This window comes from Tamandua tetradactyla, chromosome 6 (genome assembly GCF_023851605.1).
Source record: "Tamandua tetradactyla isolate mTamTet1 chromosome 6, mTamTet1.pri, whole genome shotgun sequence".
Taxonomy (NCBI): domain Eukaryota; kingdom Metazoa; phylum Chordata; class Mammalia; order Pilosa; family Myrmecophagidae; genus Tamandua; species Tamandua tetradactyla.
This window is the reverse complement of record NC_135332.1, coordinates 112983593-112991330: the sequence shown is the minus strand read 5'-3', so window position 1 is coordinate 112991330 and position 7738 is coordinate 112983593. Positions and strand designations below refer to the sequence as shown.

General features: G+C 34.3%; 1 non-coding gene across 1 annotated transcript; it reads right to left on the bottom strand.

Moving 5' to 3' along the window:
• Nucleotides 1-7096: 7096 nt before the first annotated feature.
• On the bottom strand, nucleotides 7097-7158 carry LOC143689255 (U7 small nuclear RNA). The gene has a single exon (XR_013178704.1). It is a non-coding gene; the product is annotated as a U7 small nuclear RNA (small nuclear RNA).
• Nucleotides 7159-7738: the final 580 nt, after the last annotated feature.

Sequence of the window (7738 nt, the reverse complement as noted above, 5' to 3'; positions counted from 1 at the left end):
CATGGGTCACACAGCAAGTGTTACGAACAAACACTTGGGCAGTCAGAGAGAGCTGCATGGTATCTGCTTTACAAAATGATTAAATAGAAATTGAATGATTCTCTTCCAGAATTTTGTTCAGTCTGATTGACAATGGGAAGCTTTCTTGGAAGTTAAATTAGGTGAAATATGAAACTGAATCAGGCTTTTTTACAATTATACTTTAACTTATTCAGAATATCACGATAAATTTCAGAAAAATGAACTTTTTCTCTATACTGATGTGAGTTTGCTTTACACTAATTATAAATGCAATTTTATTACGATTGCAGGTCAAACATTTTTCTAGGAGTAAGCATTACTGATATAAGAAATCAACAAGGAAATACATTTTTTTCAAGAAAAGGGCTTACACATTTATGGGCAATATTGTGGTCTGTTTCCAATCCAGTGTTGGGCACCAACCTTAACATCTTCTCCAGATAAAAACTCCTTTTGTTTGTTTCTTTTAGTAATATTGCTGTTCTCCCATTATGCAGGATTAAAACATTATTTTCCTGACCATTTCTATGTGCATAACCCAAGTTCATGCCCTCGTTTTCTCTTTCTAAACGGTAGTAATATCCCTCTTAATGCTGACCTTACTTTCAATCTTCCCTTCTTTAGTTTTATACACTATTTCCTACAGACTCAAGTACATTCATTCAACCAATATTCATTAAGGTATACTATGTGACAGCACTGTTTTCAGGACTGAGGTCACAATTTTGAATTTTAGGCAAGGCCCTTGCTCCTGTGGTGTTAATATTCTAATATAGAAAGGAAGAACAGAATTTTGAAAAGTAGCATTATGCCAAAAACAAAACAGGATAATACGAAGAAGAGTGACAGGGTGGGTACAGAGGAAGATTTGAAGCAAACAAAGCTAAGGCTTAAGCATCCCTCAATTCCAAAGGCCTAGGAAATCCCTAGAAATGTGCTCACGGGTTCCTATTTACCGAAGCAAAACATTTTACTGCTGTCTCATTCTATTCTGGCTTTAAAGAGGGTCCCCAGATTATTTAAGTTTTGGAACCACCACTAGGTAGGAGAAGGATTAAATTTGTTATCAGAAAAAGTTTTACTGAGGGAAAACACAATGACAAGATGGAGTAGTCATTTGAAGAAATGGAACCAGAATTTTCCAGGCAAAAGAAATAGCAAAGCAAAGGCCTAAGAAGAACTAAGGTTGAACCAGAGCATCTGCAGGTGAATGAGGCTGAAAATGGTTAGAAATGAGGTACGAGAGAGGTGGGCAGAGGCCAGGTCAGGTAGGGCTTTGCAGGCATTAAAAGGAATTTGGATTTTATTGTAACAGTAATGGGAAACTGATGAAAGATTTTAAAGGATATTACACAATATAGTTTATCTTTGAAAAAACTTATTTGACTTCTATGTGGAAGTAGATTGCAGAGGTTAAGAAAGAGGGCAGGTGGACCTGTTAACATGCCAAGACGATACTTCAGGCAAGAGCTTATTGTTGTCTGGACCAGGTTGGTTGCACTAGAGACATAGATTCAGGATATAATTTCAAGGAAAACAGACAGGAATTCCCAATACATTTGAAATAGAGTTGAGGAAAAGAAAGGAATAAAGACAACTTCTGGATTTCTGACCTGAGAAGTTGTTGGACAATGCTGCCAATTTCTAAGAAGAAAAAGATTGGAAGTACAGGTTTTGGGGGCATATGGAATCAAAATCTCTTTTTTAACCAAGTTGAATTTAAGATGACTGTTTCTGTCTGCTAAAGCTGCTGGAATGCAATATACCAGAAATGGGTTGGCTTTTCCAAAGGGAATTTTATTAGGTTACAAATCTTCAGTTCTAAGGCCATAAAAAATGTCCAAACTAAGGCATCAACAAAAGGATACCTTCATTTAAGAAAGACTGCTGGCATCAGGTTCCTCTGTCATATGGGAAGCACAAGGTCACATCTGCTGGCCCTTCTCTTCTGGGTTAGTTTCAAAATGGCTCCCTCAGCTCTTGTGGGTCCTTCTGGCTTCTCCTGGGCGTTTTCTTTCTGAGCTCTCTCCAAAACGTCTCTCTCTTAAAGGATTACAATAAGTGAACTAAGACCCACCTTGAATGGGTGAGGTCATATCTCCATAGAAACAACCAAATCAGAAAGTCCCACCCAGCCACAGGTCTGCACCCACAAGATTGGATAAAAAAGAACATGGCTTTTTTGGGGGTACATAACAGATTCAAACCAGGACAATGACTATTAGCCATTTAAGTAAATATTAAGGATACCATTAGCTATCTGAATTTGGAGGTTAAGGAAGGGACCAACCAGAAATATAACATGAAAGACATGGGCTTAAATGTAGTATTTAAAGCCCTGAGATTAGATGAAATCACCAAGGGAGAGTGTATTTTTCAAGGAGTAGAATCCTTCAACTCTCTCCACAATCTGTACTATTTCCCATCATTTATCCTATGTTTCTTAAAATTGAAATTTTTCTTAGTCTCGGTATTCTTACATTAAATGAAAATGTCCTTCTACTTGGGTTTTCCCCCCTTCAAATAGAAGCCAGGGAACAGATTTAATGGATACTATTTGATATTTTATCTTACAAAATTCCACATATCCTTCAAGATAAACTCAAATATCACTCTTCGTCAATTTGGCGTGTGTTCCCATCCCAAGCAAAACACTCATTTTCTACTTGGCCTTCCAGTGACTTAAAATACTATTTCTTATCTCCCAGATTCTTTTCTTCTGGAGTGTAGCAACTATAACTTTTTAATGATCTAAAAAATCTGGTATACTTTGCACAGGAAAAACAAATGCAATTTAAGTATAAGTCCTTATTTAGTCAGAGATTTCTAGTTATTTGCTGCTGTATGGCTAGAGTCAATGTAGAATTTTATCTAGGCTCCCAAAATTCCTTTACAATAATGATTTTTTAAGTACTCACACTCCATATCAGTAGGATGATTTCTAGTCTTAAACATGTTATCTGGAACCCAGCTATTACATTATAAAGAAATGTAAACTATTTCTCTTCATATCAGTTTAAATATTTAGCAATAAATGTATATATACTGAATTCCTACAGTATTTTCTTTATCACATTTATTGAGGTATAATTTATGGGTACAGTTTGGTTAGCTTTGATAGGTTTTCTTTCTGCTACTATAGGCAAGATTATTCTTTGAAAAAGAAGATGGAAATGGAATCATGCATATGTACTCTTTAGTTCCTTGCTTCTTTTGCTCAGCATAATGGTTTTGAGATTCATCCCTGTTGTTATGTATAGTAGTAAATTTTTCCTTTTTTTGATATAGATATATCACATATCCATGTCCTTGCTGTTGGACACTTAGGTTGTTTCCAGGTTTTAGCTTGTATTAATTTTCTATTGCCATGTAACACATTCCAACACATTTAGCAACTTAAAGCAATGCACTGATCATCTTACAGATTCCTGGGTCAGGCGTTTGGGCACAGCTTAGTTGGGTCCTCTGCAAGGCTGCAATCAAGGTGATTGCCAGGACTGGTTTCTCATCTCGAGGACTGCATCAGGAAGGCTTCTCTTCCCAACTGACTCAGGTTGTGAGCAGAATTCATTTTCTTGCAGTTGCACAACATAGAACAGCTTGCTTCTTAAAAACCACCAATGGAGAGCAAGACTAGAGAGATTCTGCTAGCAAGACTAAGTTTATATAGCATAACAAAAACACATGAGCAACTCCCTACCACTTTGCCTGGCTCTACTGGTTAGAAGTAAGTCACAGGTCCCACCTATAGTTAAAGGAAGCGGACTCTCCAAGGGCATGAACACCAAGAGATGAGGGCCAGGGGCCACCTTAAAGTCCTTCTGCTACATGGCTATTATGAATAAATCTGCTATGAACACTTTTTTGCTTCTTTTGGATAGATACCAGAGTCGAAATGCTGGAATGTGTAGAAAGAGTATATTTAACTTTTTAAATAAACTGCCAAACACTTTTTGAAAGTGATGTCATTTTTCATTCCTACCAAAACTTTATATATGAGTTCCAGCTGTTCCACATTCTTGCCAACATTTGGTATTGGCAGTCTCCTTAATTTAGTCATTCAAGTGGATGTATGGTAGTGTTTCATCTTGGCTTTCCTTTCATTTCCTTAGTAACTAACGATGCTGATAATCTTCTCATGTGTTTATTGGCTATTCATTTATCTTTCCTGAGTGTCTATTCAAATCTTTGGGTCCTCTTTTATTTTTGTTTTAAAATATTCTTGATACAAGCCATATGTGAGCTATATATTTTGAATATTTTCTTCCACTATGTTATTATCAGAGAGCAGAAGGTTTTTAATTCTGATTACACCGATTTTATTTATTTTAAATTATATATTCTGTGCCTTTGTGTCTTATATAATCTTTGCCTATTTGGAGATCAAAAATATTTTTCCTCAAATTTTCTTCAAAAAGATTTATAGTTGTCTCTTATGCATTTGGTATAAAATGGATTTTGAGTTAATTTACATGTAAGGTATGAAATGAGGGGTGATGAACTGAATTGTGACCCCAGTTTGGACTTATTCTTGGTCTTAGGCTGCATTCTGGTGGGTGTAGAGCCACTGTAAATAAGATCTCCTCAAGATGCTACTTCACTTAAGGTGTGGCTCAATGGACTCAAATTGGGCTTTGATTCAGATTACTGTAGTCCTTTATAAGCAGAGTGACGTCAGACAGGAATAAACCAGGGAGCAGACAGAAGCTGGAAGTCAACAGAACCTAGGGAGAAAGGAGATGACACTGCCATGTGCACCGCTGTGTGACAGAAAATCCAAGGACCAAGGATCACGGGCAGCCAGCCCCAGAACAACGCACTCTGTGAGAAAGCATTGCCTTGCTATTACCTCGATTTTGGATTTCTCCTAGCCCCCAAATCATAAGCTGATATATTTGTATTATGTAAGCCAACCCATCATATGGTATTTGTTTTAGCAGCTATGGAACTATAATGTAAGTGTTGGCCTTTTTTTTTTTTTGTCATATGAATATCCAGCTGTTTTAACACATTTATTGATCAAACTATTTGTTTTCATTTAATTCTTTTCATCCTCTTGCCAAAACTCAGTTGCCCATTTATGCAAAATCTCTCTATTCTGTTCCATCATTCTATGCATCTATCCTCATGACTTAACACCACTGTCCTAGTTACTGTAACTTTATAATAAGTCTTGAAGTAGTGTATATCCTCCTAGCTTGTTTTTCTCTTCAAAATTAGTTTAACTATTCTAGGTCCTTCACATTTAAAAATAAATTTTAGCATCACTTTATCAATTTTTATGATAAAGCCACTTTGAAATTGGATTTGGATTGTGCTGGATCTAGAGATCAATTCGGGAAGAACTGACATCTTAGCAATATTCAATGTTCAGGTCCATGAACATGGTATATCATCCCATTTATTTAGGCCTTCTTTAATTTTCTCAGCAATGTTTTCAGTGTTCAAAAGCTTTTTGTTAAATTTTTCCTTTAGTTTTTGTGTTTTGGGAGGCTATTGTAAATGATATTTTATTTAATGATTCAATTGTTCATTGCTTGTATATAGAAATATAATTGATTTTTATAAATTGATTTTGTATCCTGTGTCCTAACTACACTCATTAATTCTAGCAACATTTTTATTTCTACCTTAAAAGCTTTTTATAATCCAGTCCTGAAATACAGAGGGGCCAACCTCTCCAGAACATAAACTAGTTCCATCTCTCTACCACATATTATTGCCATCCCTTTCCAACATGAAAAAGTTAGAATGGGCATAGCCCAAATACCTCTGCAGAGTGGGGGAAAGATCAAAGGTGATGGTGGATTTACACAGTGAAGATAGCATTTAACTAATGAGTATGTGTGCCGAATCATTATATTGATATTTCTTTTAGCCTCCAATACCATAGAGCAGCTAAAAGTAAAAACCTAAAATTGTGGAATTGTAACCCATTGAGTTGTAGAACAATTCACTGTTGTGATATACTTTGGAATTCATTGCTTTTTTGTATATATGTTATTTTCCACAAAAAAAAAGAAAAAAAAAGAGAAGGAGTATAACAGTGAAGATAGGAGTTAACAAATGAGTATGACTGCTGGATCATTTTATTGATATTTCTTTGAATTTTCAGTGTCTTAGAGCAGCTAGAAGAAAAAACCAAAATATCATGGAACTGTAACCCATACCAAACTTTAAAATCTGTTCCATAACTACTTGTTAAAATGTGCTTGGAAATTTATTGCTTTTTCTGTATATATATTTCCCAATTAAAAAAAGTTAAAAAAAAAAAGCTTGTTACAATTCATCTGAGTCTTGAACTTTATATTTTGGGAGGTTTTTAATTACAAATTCAATTTTTTAAATGATAGAGGATTTTTAAAATTTTATATCTCTACTTAAATGAGTCTTGGTAAATTGTTTCTTTCAAGATATTTGTTTATTTCACCTATTTGAAACATTTACTGACTTAAAGTGATTCACAATAGTCTCTTATTATTCTTTTAATGGCTATAGGACCTACAGTGATATCCTCTCTTTACCCTTATATTGGTAATTTTGGAGCATTCTTATTTCAAAAAATCACTGATTTTTTTTATATTGTCCATTTTCTACTTTTTAGTTTTAACCTCTTAGCTTTATTATCACCTTCATTTACTTATTTTTCTAGCTTCTTAAGAGAGAAGCACAGATAATTGCTCCTGAAATTTTCAATTTTCTAATATTAGCATTTAAGGCTTGTATTTATGGCTCAACATATACTCAGTCACAGTGAATATTCTACGCATTTCTTCATGCTTTGGTTTTTGGGTAGAGTGTTCTACTAAATTTCACTTAGATCAAGTTGATTGATAGTTGAAGTCTTATAGGGTCCTATTGATTTTTCTATCTGTTTTCTGTCTATCAGTTACTGATAAAAGAATGTTGAAATATCTAACTATTTCTGCATCAGTTCTGTTAAGTGTTTTGCTGCAACAATTTGAAACTCTGTTATTAGGTGCATAACATATTAATGATTTTTTTGTACTACTGATAAATTAATAATTTATCAAACCTTTATGACATGCCACTCTCTTTTTTTTTTTTTTTTTTTTAGGGCTTTCTGGCTAAAGCCAGAAAACCTGCTAGACAAATTCTAAAAGAGCTGCAACACTAGACATGCCACTCTTTAGCCCTGGCAATCCATTTTCTGAAGTTTACATTATCAGATACTGGTATTGCCAAGATATTACTATAGATCCTGTAGCCAGTTTTCTAATGATTAGTGTTTGCTATGTGGTATTTATTTTTCCATCTTTTAAAATTTAACTTATTTGTTTCTCTACAGTCAAAGTGAATTTTTAAAATTTTTATTGTGATAACACCCATACAACACAAAATATCCCATTTTAACTACTTTCACGTGTACAATTTAGTGATACTACTGTGTCACAATACATTACAAAAGTTTATAGATAGCATTTGTTGGGTTTTGACTTTATGCCCAGTTTGACAACTTATTTCTTTCATGATGTTTAGACCATTTACAGATAAGGTTGTTATTGATGTGGGTTTATTTAAATTACACTCTCCTTCATTTGCACTGCTATTTTTTTCTTTTCCCTTCTTTTTTTCTGATTGAGTATATTTATAGGATTCCATTCTATTCTCACTGTTGGCTTGTTAGCTATATTTCCTTCTTTTTTTCCTTTAAACTTGGGTTGAAAAGTGTTTCTTTTGTCAGGGTTTATTATAT